Raw genomic sequence first — 9,711 nt, forward strand, 5'->3', positions numbered from 1 at the left:
CGTCAATCAACATCAATACATCTCCGCCCACTGCTGTAAAGATATTGCAACTACTGCGCTGTAGAGGCGATCACGTGGATTTCGGATTAACCAGAGCAACATGTTCGTCCGGTTTAAGCGCGTGACTTGTAATAAACATTTCCAAAGATATCAATGTATAGCTGTTTTAGATTCTTAATTTGGGCTTAAGCAAAAATCCAAGAGTCATGAATTTAAGTCAAAATATCAGGATAATCAAGAGGCTACTGTCATTTCAAATTTTATTCCACCCCATTAATGGACCATTCCGTGTGCGCAGGCGTCCGTATTGATCATGGATCGTACCATCCTGTAAGTGCGAAGGGGTTTTCGTGATTTAACGCCTAGTCGACCCCTTTTTCACATCACCCCCGCCCCCGCACTCCCCCCCCCCACTAATGAATGAAGTAAACCAACTGTGCTGCTGCTGCTCTCGCCAAATTAAAGCACGAAGCGTCACGCGCGGGGATTAATTTCTCGCCGAGTTAGTCATCGCTTCGCTCGCAGACGTGGAAGTAGTTGGTGGCACGTGGTTTACTTCGGAGCCACAGCCAGAGCGAGACGAAGACTGGATGTGTTCTGCCGGACACGGAAGATATGTTACCGAGTCGCCGACTTGGGCAGACCCAGCTGCCATTAAAGCGTAGCTTCCGCCGCTGAATGAACGATGCCATTTAGGTGAATCGACAGCGCCATCTGTGCCGAATTCAAAACACCAAGCGACACAACACTTACTCACGCGGACCAGCAATAAACGACGCTTAAAAGGAGAACCGAGGCACGTACCACGATCCTTCACCGACAGATGCGGTCACAGTAGCTTGCGTAAACGGGAGCGCGTTCGCTCTCAAGAGGTTCACGGTTCGATTGCAGCAACAGCCGCCCTGATTTGAACTGCGCTGTGGTATGCACGGTGGATGATACTACGCGCTTCGCGGTGGACGTTAAAGAACCTGTGACGTTCTCGCAGGAGGAGGCCACCGTGTGCCGAGGTCACGTTTCCAAAATTGTCCATGGTTGGAAGATGACCCAGCAAAGGACTCGATTTGAACCTCAAAATCTGCGAACACTTGGCAAGACCCTCTCGAGAAGGAAACAGCGAGACTCGGCGAGGCTCTCCTAGGTTAAACCGCGTACGGTGCGAAAGAAGTTCAACATACATACATACGTACAACACGCACGCACGCACGCGCGCCTTCACAGCGCGGCGAGGATGCAGAGCCGCACATCCGCACAGAAGCACAACAACAACAACAAGGCGGGCGGGTTGGATCGTCACACCGTGGCAACCACGACCAACGAAACCGGGGGCTGCTCCTCAATCCAGACCCCCGAACGACGCTGTCGGTCGAGCGGCGCCGAGATGCACGCGAGCCGCGCGCGCTTCTCTTACCAGCACTGAATGCCGCCTAGTAGCGACATTTGGAGATGTCTCGCTCGGCGCTCACGGACGCCCGGCTTTTTGGACAAACACTCGAGCTCGCTACTCCTGCTGCTCGTCGGAGCGAGCGAGCGAGCGATGGGGTGGGTGGGTGGAAGGGAGGGAGAGAGAGGGAGGGAGAGATGCCCGGAGAGAGGACGTAGAACACAAAGGCTTCCCCTCACTCCCCATTACCCCCCCCCCTCCACCGGCTCCTACACCGCCCGCACCAGCCCCCAGGCAAACCCTAATCCTTTCCGATTCCAAGTGCGCACGGCGCCGCGCTGTTGTTGCCAACTTAGCGATTTTGCGGCTAAGTCTTAGCGACTTTCTTGGGTTTCCCTAGAGACAGAGTTTCGACGAAACGTCGTCAAAGCACACCGGAGACCCGTCGAGCAACTTCCACCGCCAAGGGGGAAAAAAACACGTGTTGTAGCTTCACGAGCAATCAGTTCATCAGTCCCCCCGTTTAATACTTGGTCAAATTCTTTAGTGATTCTTTTTGACAGCTTTAACGTTTCGCGACTTTCAGAGGTTCGTTTTGGGGGGGGCGGGCTTCGTGTGAAGGAGTTGACAGCACTGCAGGTCCAGAAATCGTCACCACCTCCACCACCAAGACGACATTCTAACAACACTGGTTGCCTTCCCCGAGCAGCAAGCCTCTGCTCTCGCAGACAGAGGGCGACTCGGAGGCACGAAGAGAAATCCAGCTCTGCGGTCCTCTATATATTAAGGTGTAATTGGCCAAGCAATGAGTGTGTTACATGTGATGGACCGAGGTTTTATTTCGATTTAAAGCTTTCGTGACTGCATGGATTCATATTCTTGGTTCTTTCGGTAAAGTCACGTAGAAGGGAAATAATAAAATAATAAAAATAAAACATAATAAAATTAAATTCTAACGACGTTTCGGCCACAACGCAAGCTGCCGTCCTCAGGTGAAGAAACAGAGCTGACGGAAAGACGCTGTTTTTCCGACAGCCCTGTTTCTTCACCTGAGAATTTGATTATGTTTTATTTTAATTATTTCCCTTCTACGTGACTTTACCGAAAGAACCAAGAATATGGACCGAGGTTTTGACAAACGCGAGGAATCACCTGGTCGTATAACTCACGGTGTTAATGTAAAACAAAAACAATCCTTCTCTGTAAAAGCAGAAAGGAGTAAAAGGTGTGGCTGTGTATATGGGCATGGCTAACTTCGTGGTGTGTGATATCCGTAGGCGAGCGCATGTGCGCGCGTGTTATGTTGAGGGTGAGTGGGCGTCCGTGTGTTAAGGTGAGAGTGCATGTGTGTGGTGAGCACACTGTGCTCTAGTTCCGGTAACCCCAAGTTCATGTTCTGGCCTCGACTAACACGAATGCCAAGTGTGTATCCGATCCTACCTACCCTGCGGCCTCCCATTACAACGTTCGGCCTTCAATGAGTATCCTCGGTACAGCGTGTACACATCAACACCGGGGGAGCCAAAGACGACCGCGTTGTGTTGCAGTCGGCAAAAACGCCTTTGGTGCGCCGTGCCAGATTTAACAAGTGCGTTTCCGGCAGCCCTTGCCCAAGCCCACAGTCGACGAACAGCGCAGCGAGGGATCTTTGTCGTCATCTTTGTTCGCGAACGACAGCAGCATTTCAGTGACATCACGTGGCCGGTTTGCAGACGAGAGCCCGACAACAACGACGACGACGACGACGAAAAAGCGACGCATCGTAAACTTGGCCACCTCAGCCAATGAAACCGAAGCGTTCAGAGACTCCGGATAAAAGCCGGGTTTGTCCCAAACGCGGCGCGTCGGGTCCTCTGACTTTCTCCGGACCGCGCTCAGCAGCGGGCCAACAAACTCTACAGCCGCCGCCGCTGCTGCTGCTGCTGCGTTCAGTGACAGCGTCGACTAAACATGGTGTGCTCAACCAGGAAGTCCTTCCTGACATGAGGCTGAGTCGACCTAGGGGAGGCCCAGGGCCGGTTCAAATAATCGTCACCGGTGGTGGCCGTGAGCGGGAATCGAACTCGGGTCGCCGGGTTCGTAGCGCAGCGCGGTAACCGCTACACTACAATGCGTTACGCTTCCACGTGCGTGGGTAACATAACAGATTTGACGTCACAGCTCACTTGCCGTGCAAAAAATATATGCATTATTGAGTTCCCCCCCCCCCTCCAAAAAGAAGTGTATTTTTTATGATTTTTGCATGGTGTAAAGTCTGTAAAGTACCCACATGGCTCATTTAAAATGTGTTGCATGTCGGGAAGTACGCTAAACATTTTGAACAGACACACATAATCACAACTTTGCCTTTTATATATGGAGATAACCCTGTGAGCCATGCGGCTCTTGACTCGGGTGCAACCGCAACAAACAAAAACATGAACAAGAAACATCTTAAAGTGACGACACGCAACAGAGAAATCCAGGAACAAATCAGCAAAGTCTTCCAACAATAACCGAGTCGTTTAGAATCCCAACGACAGCTGCCTTCAACCAGAGGGCGTCCTGGGAAAGAAACAACACTGGACAAGTGGCAACCTCAGCGGCATGGGTGTCTGGATAAGGCAAATATGTTGAGAGGTGGCTAAGAGAGAGGGAGAAAGACACCCGCGACATTCTGTACGATATGTGTCTCCGTACATTCGACCATGTGGCTTGACTGCCGATTGTGCCGATGACGGAGTCATTAATTACGCAGCAGAGCGTCGGCCAGCGGGCTCGGAGGCGACTCGGCAATCCGTTGCCAACCTTCGATAAGATCGACCACCGTGCAGCAGAACACCGCTCCCCCATGATAACGAGATCGGGGGGTGAACGGAGAGGGGGGAGGAGGGGTGAACTTTTGCGCGTCCTATCAGAAATTGTAACCGACGGTCACCGTGAAGCAGTGGTTCTTAAAGCTATAATTATAGCAGCATTGCGCGCCACAATCGTTCACAAAATGTATGATGTTAGCAAACACGATGAAACAAAGTAAGTTGTACACTGCGTGCCCCTGCTTAATTTGTGTTTTCGATTATTTACTTTCTAAAAAATAAAAATCTGGCCACGTCTCGCACCCCCAGGAAGGGCATCTCGCACCCCAGAGAATGGGGAGGGGGGCGTGCACCCCAGGTTAAGAAGAATCCACTGCCGCAAAGCATTCGCTAATCGGATACACCCCCCTCCCCCGTCTCCTGCTCCCCAACTTCCACAGCGCTGTGAGTGACCCCTGCAGCAACCGGGAGCGGCGATGGGGGAGGATGAGGATGAGGAGGGGGGGTGGGGAGGATCTGCAGCGAGTCAGTAACAATTTGTTCTTTGTCGTTTCCGTGCCGCGCAAGCTACCTCGTTCACCGCGGCACGAAGGACCCCGGGCCGTTGTCAGCGCAGTTGAGAGGTTGCCGCGGAATCGACAGGAAACGGCGCCGCCGGCCGCGGGCAACAACAGATGCTGCTCATTGAACGGAAGCCTCGTGCGTTGCTGGGCTGTTCCATTATTTGTAAGTGATCGGATAACCTATCGATTGTTGATTGCTTCGATCCATTTACTCGTACGCCACAACAATAGTTGGGTTGGCGGGGGGGGTTGACAAACTTTCGTACGACATGTGCCCGCTGGATGAGAAGTGATGGGCGGGGCTCGGTGACGTCACAATCATCAGCCTCGTCACGCTGGGCGTGGCTTTGTAGCCTGCAGTGGGGGGTTTCCCGCCTTCGGGAGGCAGGATTTGGGAGCGGTAGCTGATTGCGAGCTTTAGTCAATGAAATTGTCTTAATCGGCCAAGTTTATTGAAGATGCAGCCCCCCCCCCCGATCTTATCCTGTAGCAACACATCTCGTCCCAGGCTGTCCGACGCGAGTTTGAAGCCTCATGATCGAGAAGACAAAACATAAACGGAGACTTTAAAGTCACGTTCTGGCATTCCATTCGTATCGCTCTGGCGACCTCCCCCATGACATCGCTCCCATTTCTGTTTTGAACGCGTCGTGCAGTGACGCGATATTACGCGTCGTCTTCTAACGACGCGTCTCGATCGGAACTTCAACGCCTCTTATTGTTCATCTCCTTCTGGGCGAGCCCCCCCCTCCCCCCCATGCGGACAACGCACCGCTCACCGCTCGCAGCTCGCGTGCGAGATGGGTAACTCCTTCGTTTGCCGTGAGATCTCAGCTCGCCAACAGCGCTCGAAGCTAGATTTGAAGCTTTCGTGACTGCAAGGATTCATATTGTTAGGTTTTCTCGGTAAAGTCACGTAGGTGAAAAATTAAAATTAATAAAAGTAAAATAAATATAAAATAAAAATCACGACGTTTCGGAGGCAACACAAGCTTCCGTCTACAGGTGGAACCGTCACAGCACGATAGCTGTATCAAGTGAGAGCACCTGAAGACGTAAGCTTGTGTTGCCTCCGAAACGTCGTGATTTTTATTTTATATTTATTTTACTTTTATTAAATTTAATTTTTCACCTACGTGACTTTACCGAAAAAAACCTAAGAATATAGCGCTCGAAGCTGCACGCGCTCGCGGACGGAGACAGTATCCCGAGCCCTTGAGGAAGCAGCCTCTTGAGCCGCGGTGTTCGCCTGCTCGACACCGGCCACCACTCTCGCAGCCTTATTTGGGTTGTTAAAGCTCCGATGCAACATACCGACGTGCCTCGAGTGGAAGATTTTCAATCAGAGTACAAGTCACGCCCTTATTACATGCGTGCTACGAAGGGGCCATTGTCCAAAACGTCGTTAATTAGATATGGGAGGGGGGGGGGGGTTCTTCCTTTTAAGGCCACGGTGTTACTGAAGAATGGTTGTGTTGTTGTTGTTGTATGTTGTTGTTGCGATCGCATGCATCGGAACCACGGACATTGCCAAACAAAAACATTTGAACAAAATCTTCAAAAAAAAGTTTTTTTATGTATATAAAAATATACAAATCTACAAAATAAAATCAATTAAATCACAACGTTTCGATTGCAACACAAGCAATCGTCATCAGGTGGGAAACCCACCGCAAGAAATGTTTTTGCTGAAGTGGGAAAGAAAACATTCTTGCTGTGGTTTTCCCACCTGATGATGATTGCTTGTGTTGCAATCGAAACGTCGTGATTTAATTTATTTCATTTTATACTTACGTGACTATAACGAAAGAACCAAAGAGTATGGATCCATGTAGTCACGAAAACTTAAAATCTAGATTGAAATCTACAAAGTGAACGAAGTAGCACCGCGTGGCCGCGCGCGTTGAACCGCTGCGTGAGACGGGAAGAGGGAGGCGTGGATGAGAGAAACAGGGCACACGTTCGAGACAACGCGTCGACTGTGCGGCGAAGTTGAGTGCGCTTGGCCAGGACACGTCGCTGGAAGGGGATGATGGTCAACGGTAAGTCGCCCATGTGCAGGAGCTAGATGGGCTGCTATATCTATCTGTTCCACCTTGTGTTGCGATCGAAACGTCGTGATTTATTTTATTGTATATCTAGATGGGCTGTTGCACCCCAAGAACCGCTGAATTTAGGTGACGCCTTGTAGAAGCCAGAATTAATCGGAACCTGCATTTATCCTGGAGGAATCCGATGAGCTACGAGGCTTTGTTACCACACATGTCCAGTAGGGGCGGGTCGGCAAGTCAGATATGTGACCCAGCAGTGGATGGATCGTGGCTGATGTTGATGGCCGAGGGTGTGGCTGGCGACCCCCGCTGTGGCACTGGCGGGCAGGCCTGCACGCTCGTGCCACAGCGCCAGACACCTCCCCCGAGCAATCCTTCGCCGTGCCGAAATGTTGAACGTAGCCGCGAGGTGATATACGAACGTGAAATCTGCGGCGGCGGCGTCGGCACAAGCGGGGAGGAGAGATTCTGACAATTCCCGCACGGTTACGCGACCGCGCGCTTGAGAGCCGCAGCTTAAAGCGAACGCGCGCACACCGCATGGCACGGCCGATTGAGGGCCTCTGGCACGCCGCGTAGGTCCCGTAGGGGTGATTTGACGACCGCGCTGACCAGTGCGGGTTGCTCGAGGCAGGGAGCATAGAAGTACAGCGCAACAAGTGGGGTTTTTTCACTCCTACTACACTTCCCGCTGATATATTCACTGTGATGCAATGCTGGAGGCCCACGCAAGCAATGTGCAGGCTGCACCCTGCTCAGCTAATCTCGAGTTGATAAGAAGGGGAAGGGGGGGAAAGTCAAGTCTTGGTGATTTGGTCAAACACAGAAGACGAGAATTTCGCCATTAATGCCGTCCGTCTTACAGCTCACCCGCCCAACATGCACACCGGGCAAGAAATGTTTAAAACAAATTGCGTTTGAGATAATTACTCAGTAAGCAAGTGATTGCAGACCAAATAAAATGTAAAAAATAAAAACTGAACAGAATTAACAAATATACACGACCAAAAATGTAAAAGCGCAATTCTACTGCAGACTCTCTCTTTCGTCCGATTAATTTCAATTATTCATTCGATGTCTGAAAACGTTCTATTTCTTTTTCCGCCATTAAATCCTGAAGAGTATTTCGGTGCCAATCAGCCAGCAGTCTTCGACAGCCGCCATGGTGCCAAAGCAATTTTTTGCTTTTGGGTTGAGACCGATATGTCGCAGGCGGGCAGGCGGGCGGGTGTCTGATGCAGTCATCACTCAGCAACTTCTCGGCAGTCACGAGCCTACCCGCTCGCCGACTTTACCCTCTCTCTTCACACCCCCCCCCCCACCATCAAACCCGTGAGACTTCGTCTCAGCGGTGGAATGAATCGAGCGATCCAGCCTCGGGACAACGATCGGTGGAGAGGCCTCGTTCGTGCCACTTCCACGCATTACAACAACACCACCACCACCAGCACCAACCACCACCACCAATCACGACGTCTGTACACCCAGACAGCGGTTGGAAGCGACGTTTGCAGTCCGAGCCCGCGTCTGTACATTCGCGACGCCGCTCACCGAACAACCTCTCGCATGATAATGCATTTTTTTGGTTGTTGTTTCTGAGCTCGGCAGAGACGCGCGAGAAAGCATTCACGGTCCGATCCGACGGGAAGGGTTCATGAGACGCGCGTGCGTGGTGCTGCTGATCGTGTTTAGTGACCGTCCGTGACATTGCTCGCAGCTGACAGCTGACACATTTTTGTTGTTATTATTGAGCCCTGCAAACAATTTAAACATCGCGGCGACGTAAATAACTCTCGACTCGACAAAGCATTTTTCGCGCCCCCCCACCCCCGTCCCCGAGGTATAGCAACGGGACCGCTACAACAGAGACGAAGCTCTGCAGCCAATTTTTTTGTTTTTACTTTGCTGCGAAAGCGACGCGACGTACCACTCCTTGCCGGGCTCCGTGTGCGGTATCTCCCACTTCTTGGACCTCCACATGGTCGAGGAAAAGCGGCAGCGGCAGCAGCAGCAGCAGCATCGGCGTGACGTCTCACCGCGGCGCTGCGCTCGACGCTTCCCCCATCGGAATAGAGAACCCAACTCGCGCTTGGCCGGGAGAAAACAACGCGACGAAGAAGAAGAATAAAAAACGTGCGCGCGGTCGTCTTCACCCCCCCCCGCCGCACGCCCCCCTCCTCCCTCCCCTCCCTCCCCTCCCCACGAGGCTGCCACGGTCAGGCAGGAAGGTTCGCAGCCACCACGGTGCGGTGGAGGAAGCGGCAGCGTTCACACGCGCGCGCACACTTTCCTGTCGGCACTCAGCACCGCAACCCCCACCCCCCTCGCCACCGCTAACTCCCTTCCTTGACCCTTTCGGTACCCCACTGCGCCCTCCCCCCGCCAGCGAACCCAACCGCCACCATCTAGCAGCTCCGCTGATGCAAGCGTGGCACACTTCCTCCGCGGCAGCCGCAGAATCCCGCATCATTGCCCCAAACATGTTCCTGTTTGTCCTCGTTCGTCCGCTGTGCGGAGTCGATCGGCGCCGTTCACGCGATCGGCGAGCGAGCGAGCGAATGAGTGAGCCAGTGAGCGAGCGAGCCAGCGAGTGCGCGAGCGAGCGAGTGAGTGAGCGAGACAGCGAGTGAGTGAGCGAGCGAGCGAGCGAGCGAGTGAGTGAGCGAGTGAGCGAGACAGCGAGCGAGTGAGTGAGTGAGCGAGTGAGTGAGCGAGCGAGCGAGCGAGTGAGTGAGCGAGTGAGCGAGACAGCGAGCGAGTGAGTGAGCGAGCCAGCGAGCGAGTGAGTGAGCGAGCGAGCGAGTGAGCGAGCGAGCGAGTGAGTGAGCCAGCGAGCGAGTGAGTGAGCGAGCGAGCGAGTGAGTGAGTGAGCGAGTGAGTGAGTGAGCGAGTGAGTGAGCGAGACAGCGAGCTAGTGA

The 9,711-nt window shown here is 52.8% G+C and overlaps 1 protein-coding gene across 1 annotated transcript in view; it reads right to left on the minus strand.

Annotated features, from left to right (window-relative positions):
• The window catches only part of LOC144933913 (diacylglycerol kinase zeta-like), a 236,031-nt gene extending 227,129 nt beyond the window's left edge, over window positions 1–8,902 (minus strand). The window contains exon 1 of the mRNA XM_078859216.1: window positions 8,721–8,902. The gene's annotated coding sequence lies outside the window, so the exon portion shown is untranslated. The remainder of the gene's footprint in view (window positions 1–8,720) is intronic.
• Between the last annotated feature and the right edge of the window lie 809 nt (window positions 8,903–9,711).

Source organism: Lampetra fluviatilis, chromosome 8 (genome assembly GCF_964198595.1).
Source record: "Lampetra fluviatilis chromosome 8, kcLamFluv1.1, whole genome shotgun sequence".
Classification (NCBI taxonomy): Eukaryota; Metazoa; Chordata; class Hyperoartia; order Petromyzontiformes; family Petromyzontidae; genus Lampetra; species Lampetra fluviatilis.